We start from the raw sequence: 18153 nt of genomic DNA, 5'->3' as shown, positions 1-18153 counted from the left end.
ATTAAGTCTTATCTCTTCACCAGTTTTAGGTTATCTTTGGTTGCTGTGGGTGGTATTTAGATCTTAACTCCAAATTCTTTCCCAGGAAATATAAGAAGAGGAATGGTGCTAAAGTCCCAGAATAGCACAGTCTGGGTGTGGGAGAGCTGAGCTGAGCTCAGGCATCCTGGAAAACTTGGATTTCGGATAATCCAACCTGTGCTTGAGCTGGTAAACTTCTGTGTGCTTTTCCCTTGCTCCAAAGGCTTTCTGTCCATATTTTTTTTTGCTGCAGGAACTTAGACTGACCCCTTTTTTTGGGTGGGTGGGTTGTGGAGCAGAACAACGAGCTGGACCTTCACAGGGAATTAAAATCTGCACTCCTCTGCTGGCAGCAGCTCCTGCTTTTATGTGTTGGTGAAGGGCTCTGGGAACGTGTGGCTGCACTGAATTCACTGCTTCTGCTTTGCTCCTGGACATTTGTGAGCACAGAGGTTAATGAACCCGGGGATAATTGGGTATTTCAGCACCGGCACCTCGCTATTAAGTAATAGCTTTTTATGAAACCACATCATTTCACCAACTCTGCCTTATTTTCTGACAGCCAGTGTTAGAGCCAGACTTTGCTGGTATAAATAAGCCTTAAAACTGCTGTAGTTGCTCTGGTTTACCCCAGTTGAGGCTGCTGTAACTTGGGCAGCTTCTCTTTAGTGCAGCTTAATTATTTTTACACAACCAACAATTTTCTCTTCAGAAACCACCTGACCTTGCCAAGCAGGTTCATCTTTGACCACAGCCTGCTCCCCAAACTTCCATCTCCTTAAAAAAAAAGGTGATTATCAGCATCATTTTCTATACAGGAGTTGATTTAAGCTTTCTCTGACTTGCACAAGAAGGATGTTTCCCACCAGGCCCTGCAGGGAGAATTGGGGAGTGGGGCACTGCAGCCAAAATAAATGTGCTCCTGAAGCTGCTGGAATTTCAGAGTAGTGGTACAAGGCATGTGATGATCTTCAGACATCTCAACTGTTTGTTGTTTTTAAATTTTTATATATATAATATATATAATATATATTTTATAATATATAATATATAACATAAATATTTATATTTTTATATTTTAATATATATAGTTTTTTTAGGTTTTAAAATTTATATATTGTTTCATGCAAGGTGCCATCCACTTAATGAGTGGACCTGGGGGCTATGACTGTTCTTAGTCCTACTTTGCTGTAGCAAACTGGTGTCATTCTGCTGTGGATTTTCAGATAATTCTGGCTAACACAGACACATCTTCTCCCACTGAAAGAAGCAGAAGAGCTGGGGCTGCACCGCTCTCTTGACGCTGGAAACCCGAGGGCTGTGCTTTTATTTAGCCTTGAAACAGAGCAGTTCCATCTTCCCGTGGTTTGTTTCAGTCAAACTTTTCCTCCAAAAGCAGATATTTAGAAAGAAGCTTTGCCTGTCTTTGGAGAAGATGCCACTGTTGGTCTGTGGAGCTGGGACAGTGCCGGTGCTGTCCCCAAATGCTGCTGTGGCTGCACCTCCAGAGTGTCTGTCAGTGGGTGACACATCTGCAAATTACCCGTGGGGAATTCTCCCTGATCTCCAGCGGCTCCAGGAAGAGCATTTCTGTGTCCATTCATCTGGCAGCACATCTCCAGGAAGGCTGTTAGTCAGGTGGAAACGTCATGCCGTGTCTCTCCCTGGTAAAATTTAGATAAATGAAACCTCAGAGAAGAAACTGAAGGAGAGATCCATCAGGAAAAGACAAACTGTTGGAACCTTCCTTTGTGAAAATGCAGAGTAGCATCAGAAACTAAAGGAGTGAAAGGTTTTTCTGATGGCCACGGCAGGACTCCAGCTTTCCTCTTTACTGAGAGATAATATATTCACAACATCCCATTGTCTTGCCTTTGAAGGAGTTTCAGACATGCCTGAGGGAGGCTCCTACTCTCTTGGAAGAATATCTTCTACTCTGCAGGAGCCATCTGTATTCATATCAAATTAGAAACCCTTGTTACATTTTTCCTGCCCTGTCCAACCTGGAAGGGCAGTGACAGAGAGGCTTTGGCATCCAGGGTCAACCCACCACACCTTCCTTCTCCCATTTTCCTTGCTGATACCTGATGTTTTTATGCTGCTGTGCTCCTCCTGAAAAGGGCATGGCAATGATGCTGCTTACCTTGGTTTCTTTTATTTTACCAGCCACCTTTCCAGTGTTTTGGGCAGTCTATAAGCAGTCCCTTGTGCTTCTCTTCCCCTCTTGCTCACAAGTTTTGCTGGGTGCCTCCTGTGAGCAGCTGCACCCATCCTTCTACCCTTTTGGTGAGGTCTTTTATAAGGTCCAAGTACCAGAGGCCTCCAAGTTGGCTGCAGCTCCCTGGTATTGATTTGGGAAACACTGTGATAAACATTTAGTCCTGCAGGAAGGAAGCAGCTTGTCAATTATTTGCCTCATATGTGAGGCAGGTAAAGCTCACTCCATGCACAGGCTCCTGAGCTGGACTTTAACTGCTTTGCAGGAATTAAATTGGTATTTGCATGGCAAGTATTTAAACCTGGCATTAAGGTATGTGGTTGAGCAGACAGATCTGTGTGGCTGGGTTTTTCAGGTGGCATGTACTCAGAGGGTGAATTCAGAGCCCCTTGAATTCAGAGCCTTTATCAGAGTGCCAGATTTTACTGGACCTGGGTGGGATTTCACCTTGTTTTTCTTTTAAAGCCCCCAGAGCGTTATTTTGCTGTGGCTACTCCCCCACAAAACCCTGTTGCCAGTGCATGAGTGTACTTTAGACTCAGTATTTCTCTCTTATTTGAAGTTCTTTTGTGTTTTTCTCTGTATTTTTGGAGGAGGTTTGCATTAGGCTTCGGGACCTCTTGGTGCAGCAGATTTGAGTGCTTAGCTGACCCCTTTACCCCTTGAATGGATTTTATTTTCTCTGTTCTTGAGTGGCAGGAGGGAACAACAATCATTTGTGCCCTGGCTGTTTTGATTCACGCTCTGGTATTATTGATAAATTGAGCCAGCAGAATACACACAGATTGGCAGGATTGGAGGTACCAGGTTTGTGTCCTTTCAGGATCAGAACAAGCTGCTGCACTTAAAGCTGCTAAAGGGAAAAGCAATGCCATGGGATAGACAACTTGCTCTGAAGCTTTTTTTTTTTTTTTTTTTTCCCCTAAAATATCCCAGACATCAGTGCTCCTAAATGTTTTTGGGGTCCCAGAGTTGCCAATGGCAGCCAGCCTGGAACGAGCCAGCAGTGAACACTCCCTGAGGATTTGCTGATAGCTGGAAGGGGTGGGTGAAAAGGGATGCTGAGCAGGGTGGTGGGAGGGTGAGTGCCTTTCACTGTGATGGGGCTGAGAGAGCAGGAAATCAGGCATTTCCCCCTGCCTGCTGATAAAACCAGACTGTCCTTAAGTGCTGCAGTTTCCTTAGAGCCTGTGCTTTGTTTTTGCTCCCGTGGTGGTGGTGGCTGGCTGTACTTTCAGTCTGGTACTAGAAGGTCTTTAGGAAAACCAGTGTTTCATGGGAAATCCCCCTCGTGGCTCCCTTCTGAAATAAGAGCAGCAATGATAACTTTGGAGTTGTTAGATTTTATTTCTCTTATGTTTCATTTACTGGTATTTTGTCCAAACTAAGTTTTTTTTTGTCAGTGCTCTGGGCAAAAGCAATGATGCCAATAAACAACATCCCATTTTCTCTGCTCTGGGAGTGTTCCAGGAGGCTGCTGGTGCTGACATTTCCATTCCTCAGTGGGGCTCACAGCTCGTGTGTGACCTGAGAACAACCTGCAGAGCCTTCAAAGGATGATCTCCCTCAACCCTCTCCGTGTGAAGATGGGTCCTCCTCTCCTGCCTTGCCAGACATCAGTTTAATAAGAGGGCCAGACATCAGTTTAATAAGAGGACCAGACCAAAGATGCTCCTCAGAGGTGACTTGCTCTCCTCCTCCTCTCCCGACAGGGGGATGGTTAATGAGCTCCTGTTGTAACCTCAGAAAGACTCTCAAAACCTTCCAAAGTGCTCCCAGAGCTGTGGGGAAGGGCTGCAGTTCAGAGCCAGCCATCCTGAGTGAAGTCAACGCTCTCAAAAAAGCACTTGAGGGAGGAAAGGTTTGGGGTGGAGATGGACAGCTTGGCTTTTGAGGCTGGGGCTTTCTTCTTGGCTCCCCAAAGCCCCCCTGAACCCCAGGTGCAGAGGAGCTGCTCTGCCAGGTCTGGGGATCCTTGTTGGCAGCAAGTGCTTGTGTTAAATTCCTTCCTTCACCTCTGACTCCAGGCAGGGGGATTTGGGGCTCGTTTATCCTTTCTGGTAGTTTGTGTTAAATCCCCTCCTGCTCCCGGTGCTGACTGTGGTGCTCCTGACTCTGCAACCTCGTGTTTTCCTCTCACAAATCCACTTCAGAGGAGCTGGAGGTGCCTGGAGAGGGTTTTAAGCCTGGCTGCTGCCGAGTGCAGAGCTCCTCAGTTTCCTTTTTCAAGGGAGTGAAAGCTGCCATTGTGTTAAAATCGAGAGGGACGTGAATCTCCGAGTCTCAGTAAATTATTCTTGTCACTCAGTGTCTCCTCCTGCATTTGGATTTCTCTGAAACTTATTAAAACATGCCTGAAAAATAGAAGGGGAAGCAGCACCTCGGGTCACAGTAAATGATGTTGTTTATACTTTGCCTACATCAGGGAAGACAGTGAAGTAATTTGAGCTCCTCACATCAGGGAGGCTTGAGATGACAGTGAATCTCTGTGAGGGCACCCTGGGCAGCCTCATTGCTAACTTTTATCTGATTTTGAAAAGGAGGAGTGGAAGTGGGGGAGCTCTATCCATAAATTAGGACCTGGACAGACAAATCACCTGGGTCTGGAGAAGGAAGGAATGCTGTGGAAGTTTGTGGTGTGGAAGAAACGGGTTGTGCCATGGCCTGACACAAACCTTGAGTGGCCTTTCACAAAGCACTGAATTAGCCCATCTTTTGTCTTCCCCTGTTTTATAGCAGCTCTAAAATGCTCCTGAAGGGTATTTTTGTTTTTTACTAGTTTAGCTTTAATTGAAGTGTTTGTGGTTTTTCCAGAGCAGATCAGATTGGGTGGCATTGCCCTTCTTACTGTTCCCACTCACTCAGAGTGTCTCCCTGTCCCAGGATAGCATTCCAGAGGGCCAGCAAGTTCCCATCAGTGGGATGGGTGGGTGCAGTTAGCTGAGAGTCTTCCAGGCCCAAAGGTAGGATCCTCCAAACATCTAAAAAAATTACGATTGTTTTTTAATCTAAACACAGCCTGTGGAAACCACCCATGGAAAAGACACAGAAAGGAGACACAAAAAAATATCTGTGACTTGTCTAAAACCCACTGGGATTTTGGGGTCTGCAGGTGTCACCAGAACACTTTGTATAATGGAAATCTCTTCTTTTTACAGATTATTTTGTGAAGTAAATGAGGGACTCTGTGTTTTCTTCCTGCAGTGTGCAGACAGAGCATTCCTTCTGCCAGTCCTTCTCCTGGCTTTGGGAACTGGGTGTGACCAACCTGATCTGCATCTTTTAATCTTCCATCTGGACTTCTGAGAACTTTCCTGAGGAAATGACTGTCAGTCTTTGTAACCTTTTTTATTCCCTGGAAGAGAGTCTTACGTTGTTTTGAACAGAGAAAAGAAAGATGTTCTTAAACCCTTGTTTTGGAAAGAAAGGGAAGAACTGTGTGCTCCAGTCCTTGCAAATTGCTGTATTACAGGGGGCAGCTCCTGGTTTATTTTGTTTGGGGATGAGATGATGTGTTTCTAAAGTTTTATTGCCTGGTTCAGGCTCATTAAAGCATCTTTTGGAGGTGTTGCTCTTCAGAAGGGAGCAGGAGGGATGGAGAACAAAAAGGCCCCCCCTGTGTCAAGGTGCTCTCTGACTCCAAGTGCAATTACTCATGTTAAATCCTAACCCTCCAACATTTATCTTGAAAAATGTCCCATATTTCTCTAAAATGATTGGATTGACCAAAGAAATGGAGACCTATTTTATATGATGATACCTTGTGAAATTAAGGCTGACAGGCGATAGACTTTCTCTTGAGAGGCACTTGAGAGAGGGAAGTAATCAATGGGCAAAGTTAGAGGGAAATGTTAGCATAAGAATGAGTGGTTTCAAATAGTCTGCTCATAAATTCAGGCTGGACTTCAGAAGTTTGCTCACAGATAGAGGAAATGAGGTTCTGGAATGACTTTCCAATCATAATGGAAAAAGCAATCAAGCGAGTTGGGAGAGACGAAATGAGTTGTCTGCTGTAAAACTCCTCATCTCAGTCGTGCCCAGGGACCTTCCTGTGTTTCTGCCCTAATGGAAATTCCCCAGTGGACAGGGCTGGCAGTGTGGCATCCTCCAAAGCCTCCTTTAGGAGGAATTTTGCAGAAGGGAGAGAAAGAAACTTCTCCCAGGCTTTTAGGAATCCCTGTGGGTGAACAGTGGGTTGGGGTGACCCCTGGCTTGCTGCCAGATGCCCACCCAGCTGTTGTCTCACACCCCTTTCCCCAGCAAATCCCGTTATTCATGTGCTGGTGGAGGAGTTCAGAGGGGATTTGTTGATTCTTCTGCCACTGAGCCTTGAAGTGTGGAAAAAAAATCCCTTTATTTTTGAGCATTTCTGCCTTTCTTCACAGCCGGCATCACTAAAGGCCTCTGAGAGATGGAAGCACCAACATGCCCATTGCACACATGAAAATGAACCTTGCTGGCTTGCTTGCAACTAATTTCCTAATTAATGGCCCCCTGATTTTGTTTTTTCCTTAGAGGTTTTGTTGTTCCTGTGGATAACAGTGCTTTTGTTGTTGTTAGGCTTGTTTGGGTTTCTTGTCCCCCGTGAGAGTCTCCTTTGATTTCACTTTAGCCAGTTGGGCAGAACAAAACAGAGAGGAGAAATGAAAGTGCACAGAAAATATCCATTTCAAATATAGGTCCTTGCCTCCCTTGCCAGAGATGCCAGGTTGCTTCTCTTCAGATTCTTTTCTCACAGCCTATTAACAACCCCTTATCTTTTTCCTTTTTTTTCTTTTTTTTTTTTAACTTTGTATTTCTTTCCCAAAACGTGTTTAACAAGTGAAAACATTCTCCTTTAAAGGTCACACCGCTCTCAGATTGACTTGACTGTTGATTGCACTTGAGCTCCTTGCTTTAATTCATGTTAACCCCATTTGTTTTTAATTAAGCAATGTCTTTTAAGTGAAGATAGTCCATCACTGCTGTCAACAAGTGAGTTTTGCTTTTTAATATTCAGTCTTATATTGTAGTTTAACAGAGAGGAGGCTTTGAGGGTGATTTACTCAGACTATAGATTTTTTTTTTTTTTAAGCAGGAATGCAAATTGTCTCACAGTTTTCAAAGGTCTAATTTAAACTTAATAGCTTTCAAAGTGAATTGGAATAGGAACAACTCACCTGGACACAGACCCAGTTGCATATTAACACATATTACCTTGGGGTCAAGGGGGTACCAGGTGGAATTTATGTTTGTTAACACTGACCCTGTCCAAAAGTAACCCTTTCAGAACCAATGGGTTGATTTCTTTCCCCTTTCCCTCTCTCTTCTCTCCCTCTCCTTCTCCCTTTCCCCTCCCTGTGCTTTGCCAACAAGAATCACAAAAAATAATGGTTTGGGGTTGACTAATCAAACAAAAATTTTGATATCTGGGTTATAGGGCTTAAAAAAAGGAAAACAAACAAAAGATCCCAAAGGAAAGACCCACAGGTTTTCAGGGTAAGCTCTGGGACTGCTTTTCCCATCAGCTTTCCTAATTTTTCTTGTTTTCTGAAGCGCATCCAAGAAGAGAACGCAGAGAAAGTTGTCTGTATTGTTTGCTTCTTGTCTATGTTAATCATTTAGTGCTGATTCCTTGCTTGGAGCACAATTTCTGTGCAAAGAAACCAACCAAGGAAATGTAATCCTGTCTAAAATTTGCAAGTGAAAGGGCACTAAGGGTCTTAGAGAGCATTAAAACCTTTCAGATGATATTTGGCAGCTGAAGGCACAAGAATCCTTGAATCTTTCTCAATTAGTAGTGATTAGTAAATATTATACATGACTTTCTGGGAGTTTTGCTCTTCCTTTCATGCCATCTCTGCCTTCTGACAGCAGAACTGGAAAATTCTGGCAGTTGTGACTGGAATGTTAAGAACTGAACCAGGTGTTTTTAGTCAGTAAGGATTCATTAGCTGCTTTTGCTTGAGCTGTGTGATATCATCATTATTTATATATATACTTACAGAATTAATTTGCTTTGCTTTTACAAGACAGAACAGAATTTCTCACATATTTATTCCTTGGTGATTAAGCAACAGTAAACCCTTTACCTCTAAGCAGAAGATTTTTCTCAAAACACCTACATTTTTCTTATTTCATGTATTCAGTCCTTCTCCCCCCCCTCCCTTGCTGGAGTTTTTGATAATGGATTCTTAGCTTTTTCTATTGCTTCTTGGAGAAAGTAATGAAAAGCAAGCCAACAATGGTAATCAAACTGAATTATAGAAAAGCTCTGCCTTTCAGCTCCCAACTGCTGCAGAAATTGGGCCCAGTTCACTCCATCCTGGTGCACATGTAAATGAAATTTCCTTCCTCTTTTCATAAGCATGTTCCTCAAATACTGTGTGTTTCTTCTCATTAATTCAGGGGAAAGCTCAGCCTGAAACTCAGCAATTATTGGAACTTCTCTGGGCTGCAGAAGATGGCAAAGCTAGCTGAGAACACCAGTAACCACACACATCTCCCTGCTCCTCCTTCTGTTTTCTCTGCCAACAAGGAGCAGACAAAGTGAACAATCAATGGACTTGTTAGAGCTGTTAGGAAAAAAAAAAAATCCAGAAAAGCACATGCTTTTCACTGTGTCATCAGAATGATTTTCTCTTTTTTTCATTTGACAGGTTGCTTGAGGTTTTCTTTATTCCAGGTTCTTTTCTTGGCAGGAGGAATTCATAGCCAAGTCCTGTCTGCTTACACAAAGGCTGCCTTGCTCCTGGCTTTGTGATAAACAGGTAAAGAGGTTTTTTCACTTAAAATCTTATGTTTGGTTTTTTTTTTATTTTAGGTGGGTTTTTTCCCTCACTTGGGACTTTGCTCAAAAAGGTGTGTCTTTTACTGTCTCCCACAGCCACATTTCCAGTGCTGCTGCTGCTGCTCTGTGCCTGTGTTTGGACACGTTACCAAAAACATGTACAAAAACATGCTGGAAAAACATGGTACCAAAAACAAACATGGTACCAAAAACAAACATGGTACCAAAACCAAACATGGTACCATAAACAAACATGGTACCAAAAACATTTACCAAAACCATGCTGGGAGCTCCTTGCAGAGTTTTTGTGGCATCCCTGTGTCTCTTCTCTGCACGTCTCTGCTCCTGGTTCGTGGAATCCCAGGATATCCTGAGCTGGGAGGGACCCACAGGACCATCCAGTGCAAACCCTGGCCCTGCACAGACCCCCCAACAATCCCCCCTGTCCCTCAGAGCGTTGTCCAAACCCTCCTGGAGCTGCTGCCCCAAAGGTGGGGGTGATGAAGGTGGCCCTGCAGGAATTCTTGCCCTGTGCTCTTTGGAAAGAGCTCAGCAGAGATCTGGGAAGTAGCAGGGAAAGAAACCAGATAGGAGAGGGGGGGGAAATTAAATCCCCAAGGCAGATTTGAAAGGCAGCACAAGGCAGCTGGCTTCACTGGAGCAAAAATGCCTTGAGAGCAAACCCAGCATGAAGTCTGAAACCCTCTGGGCCTGACTGAGCAGTGATTTTATTGCTCTGCACTTGGTGTGGTCACACCCAAGAGCTGCCACTTCAGACACCACGGGCATGTTTAGAGAGGCAACGCTATTAATGGGGTGAAATCTGTGCAAAGCCCCCCCCCAGACTGAAATTCTCATCTTCTTCAACTCCCAGGCTGCAGAAGGAGTTAAGGGTGGCTGAATGCCCTGCTGGGATGATAATGCAGAACCTACACATGAATGAAGTCATCAAGCAATGGTGCAAGTGCTGATTTCTGCTCTGTGTGAGCAGGGACAGCACCCAGGGAATGGCTGGAGCTGTGCCAGGGCAGGCTCAGGGTGGATCTCAGGGAAAGGTTCTTCCCCCAGAGGGTGGTTGGCACTGCACAGGCTCCCCAGGGCAGTGGGCACAGCCCCAAGGCTGCCAGAGCTCCAGGAGGGTTTGGACAACGCTCTGAGGGACAGGGGGGGATTGTTGGGGTGTTTGCCCCAAGGGAAGTCCCCAGTGATGCTCTGCTTAATTTCTGGAGGGCGGTTATGGTTAAAATAACACAGCTTTGGAGCCTGCTGGAGGGCAAAGAGGATTTGACAGAATCATAGCACAGTTTGGGTTGGATGGGACCCTGAAGGTCGTCTAGCCCAGAGGAGCTGTGGCTGCCCCATCCCTGGGAGTGTCCCAGGCCAGGCTGGACGGGGCTTGGAGCAGCCTGGGCTGGTGGGAGGTGTCCCTGCCCAGGGCAGGGGGTGGCACTGGGTGGGCTTTAAGGTCCCTCTCAACCCCAACCATTCCATGACTCCATGATTCTGTGTTACTCCTTCTCACAGACCTTGTGCCACGTTCAAGCATTGACCTTCCATGGCAGAAGTGTTTAAATTAAGGTGGTGCCATCACTGGAACTGGCTGAAAGGGCTGGGATGTGGGGGAAGAAGCCAGCACTGCAAACCCCCCACTGCTTTTGTTGTGGTCAGGATTTCACTCTGAATTTCAGAATATTTCCCCCTGAAGGTGTTGTGTCCCTCTGTGGGAGAAAAGGATGAAACTTGGGGCCTTTCAGATTCCTGGGGATGGTATTCAACAAAATTTGTGTTTTGGAGGGGTAAAGGAGATTCCTGGTGGCGGGAAAGGCTCTGTTTGAATCTCATCCCTTTCACCTGTTGAACAATTATTGATGACTTTCATTAATAGGGTTTTGTTGCTGGTGCTACCTAAAAGAGAATAATCAGTCCTGTATCAAGCTACATGTGAAAAGCCTGTCTTTATTTGCATGGTAATGAAGTGCTAGCTAAGGTGTTAGAAGTAGAATCAATAGGCTAATGAGATTTTATGCAAACAATCTCAAGTAACAACCTGGTCTCACCTTTAGATAAAAGGATTTGTTTGAAGTAGGAAAATACTTTTAAGGTGTTGTGTTTTGTTTTGTTTTTTTAAAGATGTATTCTTATATCAGTGCAAATTGAAACATGGAAAAGAAACTGTTTTTTTAAAGTAAAAAATTACAGAAAGTAATTCCAATCTACCTACATGCTGCAGTGAATAAAGGCCTAATCAGGTTGTTTCTTGGGAGAAGGGGTTCAGTCTTGTGCATCAGTTTTATTCTTCTATTTGCCACTAATATTTAGCCTTGAGGATGAAGCTCACAGCTGAAGGCAAACCAGCCTCTTTGGAATAAAAAATAAAATACTAAAACTGTTGCCTACAACTGCTCAGGTAACACTGACACACTTTGCAGCTGGGGAGAACTGACCCTAAAGGTACCGTGTTCTGGCTGAGCCAAACATGCCACGGTATTTTGGGGGAAAAGTGTGGATAAACTTCCTTAGCCTTGAATTGGTGCCCTTTCTTTTCTCCGTTTTACTGATGGTTGATTCTCAAATGGTTGAAGTGCATCACTATTGCAGAAGGCACATTTTTTTCAGCTGCACTGGTTGGCTCCAAATTAAGATTTGCTGCAGTTTTTTGGTGGGAAGAGGAAGATGAACTCTGTGTTTGAGAAAAACACGTCTTTATCCAGAAATCTTGTGCCTCCTACCAACCCTCTTCATTCTCTCTGTGCAAGAAATAAACCAGTTTTCTACATTTTCTCAGGTGCTCCTGAACGGGTTGGAGTCCATTCATTAAAATCAAACGACTTCCTGCTAAAAATACCGAGGAATCTGCTTCCTTTTAAGAAAAAAACCCAAACTTTGCCATTTCTCAGTTATCGTTTTCTTATTATTTTTCTCCTTTTCGTTTTTCCTTTCAGCTGAAACCGAGGCCCTGGAGCTAAGTGGGCAAAGCAGCATCTCGTGGCAGAGCTCTTGGGAAATGTGGGATGTGTGTCCTTTGAAAGTCCTTGGGATGCTGCAGGGATGCTCCTTGACAGACAGCAAGTGAAAGGAGCGCTCCTTGGGAGGGGAGATGCTTCATTCCACCTCAGAATTCCCTGGCTTTGGGAAAGGGATGTTGAACAACCCAAACAGCTCTTGTTTAAATAGTTGTGGGGTTTTTTTTTGCTGTGGGGAAGAGTGAAGAAGCTGAGGCTTTCTGCCTGGGGGGTTTTGAGGTTGGCTCAGTGTGGCCATTCTTGTCTCACCGATTTCTTTTCTCCTCCCGCCCTTCATTGATTGCAGAGCAAGTGAGAGCTGTGTGAGCACAGAAACGCTGCCCTGCAATGGCAGGGGGGCAGTTCCAGCAGCCTCCCCGTTCCCTGGGCTCTGTTGGCATCCCAGTGATCACGGTTTTGGAGACAAGAGCAGGATCTCTCAGCTCTGTGTTGTAACCCTGCTGGGCCCTGGCAGGACAAGGCTCCTGTTGTCTGGATTTCACTCTCTGAGCTGCACTCTCCAGGCTGATGGGGGGTTGCTTTTCATTTCAGTCTTTTAGCTCCAAACTGAGTAAAACTGGAGAGAAAACAGATCAGGGGGAAGAACAGATTTGGATGGGGCGTTGTTTTCCATCAGCTCTTTCCACAGTTTTGTTTACTGAAAACAATCCGAGTTCTCAGTCATTTCTTTCTCGGATTTTTAATCAAAAGGACCATTATTAAAAAGCTCTGACAAGTCTAAATTGGACTTGCTGCTTTGGTTTTATCAGGTCTGGTGAGAACTCGCAATATAATCTGTAACTATTTATGAGTCAATTTTTCTCATGGATATAAATTCCTTTTTAATTTTTCTGGGAGGTCCTTCAGCTTCTCCTACTGTGGAGCCCAGGGGAACCAGAAAATTAAAATCTAAGGCAGCGATTATGGTGAATTATAATTTTACTGTTTCCCATATGAAGAATTAGTTGCTTCCATTTCTTGCTCTTGTTACAACCTTTGTCACGAGCATAAATTATCTAAATTTGTCATTGTTTAGTATTCCATGTCAATTCTAGTGGAAGGGAGACAGTGTGACCTCTGTGCTGTCCTGCTTTCTGCTCTGGAATTATTTTTCCTGTTCTTTAACAAAAAAAATAATGAAAAACTTTGATTCCTGGCAGTTCTTTACAGCAGAACCATTGAGAAATTAGTGGTGGTTTGGGTTTTTTTGTGGTACTTGGGTGTGGAAATACCCTGTGTGGAAAAGTACTGGCAAGGGGGGAACCTGGGCTGGTGGGAGGTGTCCCTGCCCAGGGCAGGGGGTGGCACTGGATGGTCCTTAAGGTCCCTTCCCACCCAAACCATCCTGGGGCTCTGTGATTTCCAGGCTCACGACATTTACCCATTTTGTCATGGGTTTATCTATTTGGCCTTGGTTGCTGTGAAAAATTGAAATGAGGAGCAAATTTGTGTACTTTTAAAGATCATGAAGGCTTGGAATGTATTTTTTTGGGGTGCAGGGGGGTTTGTTATGATCTGCTTCTTCAGTGCTGGATTTTAAATCCCTGGCAGAGAAGCAGGGGAAAATCTGCTGCATTCAGAGCCAGCTCTCCCACTCCAGGAGCAAATGCTGGGAGTGAAAACCCTCCTCACTTCCACCCTGCCCCTGTATTTCCTATTAAAGTGATTATTTGAGGTGCTGAGGAGAGAATAACCCTCTCAAGCTCTCTGTGCAATGACTTGAGCCCAGCAGATCATTTATGGGAGACGTTTCAGGAGGTCTCAGGGGCTGTTTCCAGAGCTCTGCTGGGAGTGGGGAAATGCAGTTGGTTTTCTGGGAAGCACAGCTGTGAGTCAATGCAGCAGGAGCTGAGGGAGAATGAAGAACAATTGGGCAGTGAGGGAACTCGTGCACAGAGCGCTATAAACCCTCCAATTTACCAGGCACTGGTTCTAATATGATCCATTTACTGAAAATAATCCATTTTAGGCGGAAATCTGGAAGAATATAAGAATTCCTGTGGGTTTTACTGAGGTGTGCAGCACAGTGTAAGTGCTTTTGTGGTTTTTGCAGTCTGGCCACTGTGGACTGGACAGTTTTGGCTTAACTGGGACCCCTTTAACAGTGCCACAGATGCTTTCCCTGTACTTTGCTTCCATGCTTAAGGGTTTCCCTAAAGATCCTTGTTTTCTGCAGCCCCAGTGAGCAGATTTTACTTAGTAAGTGATCCACATTTAATTCAGACCAGTTGTATGTAAATGGAAAATTCCAACCAAAAATTATTGTTTCCACTTCACAGAAAAGGAGGTTTCTGGTATCAGCTTATTATTCTGTGTGAGAGCTTTGATAATAACCTTTGTCTCCCTAATGCCAGGGATTTAATTCTGGAGTAGTATTGAAAGGAAATCACTGTAAAGGTTGTGTTGTGTCTCAGGAACAATCAGCATTCTAAATTCTAATTAACGACACAGAGTTGAAAAATATCATTTCAGAAAAGCATTTGACATGAATGTCTTTTTGACAAAGCACAGAACAAAGATGTCAAATGGAAAATATGATGGGCAAGGGTTCCACATTTGTGGCCATTTCAGACAGAGCTTCTCTTGGTGTTTACATCACATCTTATTATTGTGGGATTCAAAGCAACAATGCTGTATTTGTGAACCTGGTGAGTGGTTGCATGGAGTATTTTAAGACTTGATAAAGTGGTTTAATTGGAAATCAGTCCATTCCTCTTTGAGGAATGAGGTTCAGAGCTGTTCCAGCTGCCCCTGCTGAAGATGAAAAAAGGCATGGCTCCAACTGGGAGAAACATCTGAGGATGTTCCCCGTCCTGAGGTATCCATGGGAGTCAAGGGAAGTTAGAGATGCAGAAATGGTTTGCTGATTGAGCCTGAGGGCAGGGCAGCTCATCAAGAACAAACCAAGGGGATTAAAGAGAGCCTGCACAGCCAAACAAACCAATCCACCCAAACTCTGGAGGTAAAACCTATCACACTTTCCTAAAGAAGGTAATTTTCCTAATGTGGTGCTGCAGTGTCTGGGTTAAAGTGGGAACTGGCATTCCAATCATCCAGCAGCAACACTTTGATCAAAAACCAGACAAAGAATCAAAACACCAGCAGCAAAGAGTGGCCCTTTTCTAACCAAGTGTGCAGAATTTTCCCAGAATGTGCTTATAACCAGCTTTTTAAATACAAAATATTACATATCACTGGAGGTGCAAAGGTAGGGGCAGAGAAGGCCCAGAGCACTGAAGGGCATCAAGTGCTGCAGCTTCTCTAATCCCTGTGTGATCCACTGAGCCCCAAAATGAAAGCTTTGCAGGGAAAGGGCAGGAAAATGTTTGAAGAGCTGCTCTTTTGGCACCAACGAGGCTTTTAGGGCTGGGAGGAGAGAGCTGGAGAGGTTCTCCCCAGCCCCCATCTCTATTTATATGTCTGACTTTATATGGTGAGAATTTGAGGAATGTTAATCAAAAAGTTTGGGATTCATACAGAGGCTTTTGCTTCCAATGTCTGACCTGAATTTCAAGCTCAGCTCCGTTTGCTGGGTGTAAGGGGAGGTGTTTCAAGGAGAAAGAAAGAAAGAAAGAAAGGAAAAATAATTTCCAAGCAAATCCAGAGCAAGGGATTTCTTTGCAAATATGGAGAGTTAACAAACCAGTGCAGGAATCTGCAGACCCCCTTCTTCAAATGGAAATAGAAACACGGTACAATTTATTTTACCTTTGTCTTGGGTAAAATCTCCTCTGTGGGCAAGAGCAGATGTTAAAAGTATTGCTGTCCTTTCCCTGATTGTGTTGGTTTTTTTGTGGTTTTCAGTTTGTGGGCCTGAGAGTGGGAGAGTGATAGTAAGAGAAACAATTTTTAAAAAATTCTTTTATTTCATGTATCATCAGAGAATTGAACCCTTGGAATATAATGCAAAACCTTCAGAGGTTGAAATGTAGCAAATCCATTCCTCCTCCATTAGCAGCTGATGGTGCACGAGTCCTTTCCTTTTCCCTTTTCCATTTCCCCTTCTTTTCCCTTTTCCCTTTCTTTCTGGTTTCCAGCATCACAACCCACCTGCAGACTGCCCACAGACAGAGATTAAATCACAGATATTCTTCTGAGGACCTGCTGCCAAAGAATAAACCTGAATAAATCTGAATTATTAAATCAGAAAACCCAACCAAAACAAGAGTGAGGTAATTCTCACTTACAGCACGTGAGTGTGCAAGATGTATTTATGGTTCTTGACTTCTTTAGATTCCATTCCATGGAGACATCCTAAATTTCTCTCTCTCTCTCTCTCTGGGTGCTCTGAGCCTCACCAAATTTGGATCAAAGGCTGGGGGATAATGTGGTTTTCCCCCAGCTGATGATGACCTGAGATTTCTCTTCTGCACATTCATTTTTAACTTTGCAGTGGGTGAAACTCAACCTCAGGTTGGGACCTGCCTCGAGTCTGGAGTCTGGAAGTGGATCTAAGTGAAAAGCCACAGCCTGACCGGGGTCAGCTGCTTCAGGTGGGCTTCCCTAGGTTGGAATTAAAAATCAATGAATTCTTAAAACTATTTACTCTTTATTGCAGCCACAGATCCCGGAGTTATTTGAAAGGTAAATCCTGTCATTGCGTGTTTTTTCTTCTGGCCTCTGTATCCAATTCCAGCCCATTCCAGAACAGTTTCCTGGAGAATTCAGTCTTCCCAGCCCGCCCTGCTGCCCTATTTCAGATCTGTTTCTGAAGACTGACCCTGTGGTAATATTGGGATTAGCTCCTTTTTCCATATCTGCTCTCTCTCCTACCCAATTCCTCTCCAAAGCTCTGGGTTCTCCCATTAAAGTCTCTTCATAGATTATTGTTTCACTCCTCCAGTGGTATTTCCTTTTCATCCATCAAAAGAAGTGTGGAATTCCTTCAAAATACCATCTTACTCTGCTTGGTCCATAAAAGCAGAGAACAACTCCAGATCCCAGGGAAGTTGATGGGAAGTTTTCAACCAGTGAGTGACAAAAAGAAGAGATTACTCTCTCTGTGAGTAAATTTAGTCCTTGGTTTAATATATATATGGTTTAATATATGTGTATCAGCTGTGAAAACACTACAGAGGACAAGAACACTTTCTAATTCTCTTTTCCACCCTCTTGGAGTTCCTGCCCACAGTTTGTGAGCAGGACAGAAGGGTCCCCTTGTGCTCCCAGGGGAGGTGGGCAGAGCTACTGGAGGTGCCTCTCCCCAGTTCCATGGCTGGGAAAAAGGCAACATTTTCATTTTGAAGGCTTCAAAATATACTTCAAATGGATCTGCAATGCTGATTTTCTTGCCTAGGGGAGGAATACTTGCCCATACTCCAGTTCTTTCCTGCAGTAGGTGGTTGTTATGTAAAGTTAAGCAGTGTTAGCAGGAGCTTCCTTGCATATAAATTTATCTGAGACTGTGCCAAGGGGTTCTTGCCTTTCCAGGATTCAGGATTCAGACCTGGGCAGAGTAAAGCATTCAACCCACTGATGTTACCTCCATGGAACAGATAAAATGTTGGCATCTCTACTTCCTTCCCCCTCAGGTCTGGAAATCTGCCCCTGATTCTTTGTTTTCTGGTGGGTTTTCTTCCCCCTTAAAAGAAACTCAAAATGTTGTGTGAAGTTGTTGTTTAAAGGGATTTCTTTACATGTCATTTTCTGCCCTTCAGCTGGTTCGTTTCAGAGGAGAGGAAAGTAGGTTTGGATGGGATATTGGGAAGGAATTCCTGCCTGGGAGGGTGGGCAGGCCCTGGCACAGGGTGCCCAGAGGAGCTGTGGCTGCCCCTGGATCCCTGGAAGTGTCCCAGGCCAGGTTGGACGGGGCTTGGAGCAGCCTGGGCTGGTGGAAGGTGTCCCTGCCCAGGGCAGGGGGTGGAAGGAGATGAGCTTTAAGGTCTCTTCCAGCCCACACCATTCCATGACTCTGTGATTTCGGGACATTTCACTGGATTACTTAAGCAGGGTTTTATTGCTGTCAGTGAAAACAGACACGGGTCAAAGGTTTAAATATTTTCCTAAACCAACCAGGGGAGCTGTGGCAAGTGTGATGGATATCCCAGCATGAATTCAGGGAATTCAGGGCTTAGTGGAGAGCTCATTAAATTCCCAGGGGCAGTAATGCATGGAAAGTGTTAGGTGCAAGGAGCAGAATATTC

Source organism: Myiozetetes cayanensis, unplaced genomic scaffold (assembly GCF_022539395.1).
Source record: "Myiozetetes cayanensis isolate MyiCay16 unplaced genomic scaffold, myiCay2020 scf12, whole genome shotgun sequence".
Lineage (NCBI taxonomy): Eukaryota > Metazoa > Chordata > Aves > Passeriformes > Tyrannidae > Myiozetetes > Myiozetetes cayanensis.
Note: the sequence above shows the minus strand (reverse complement) of the source record.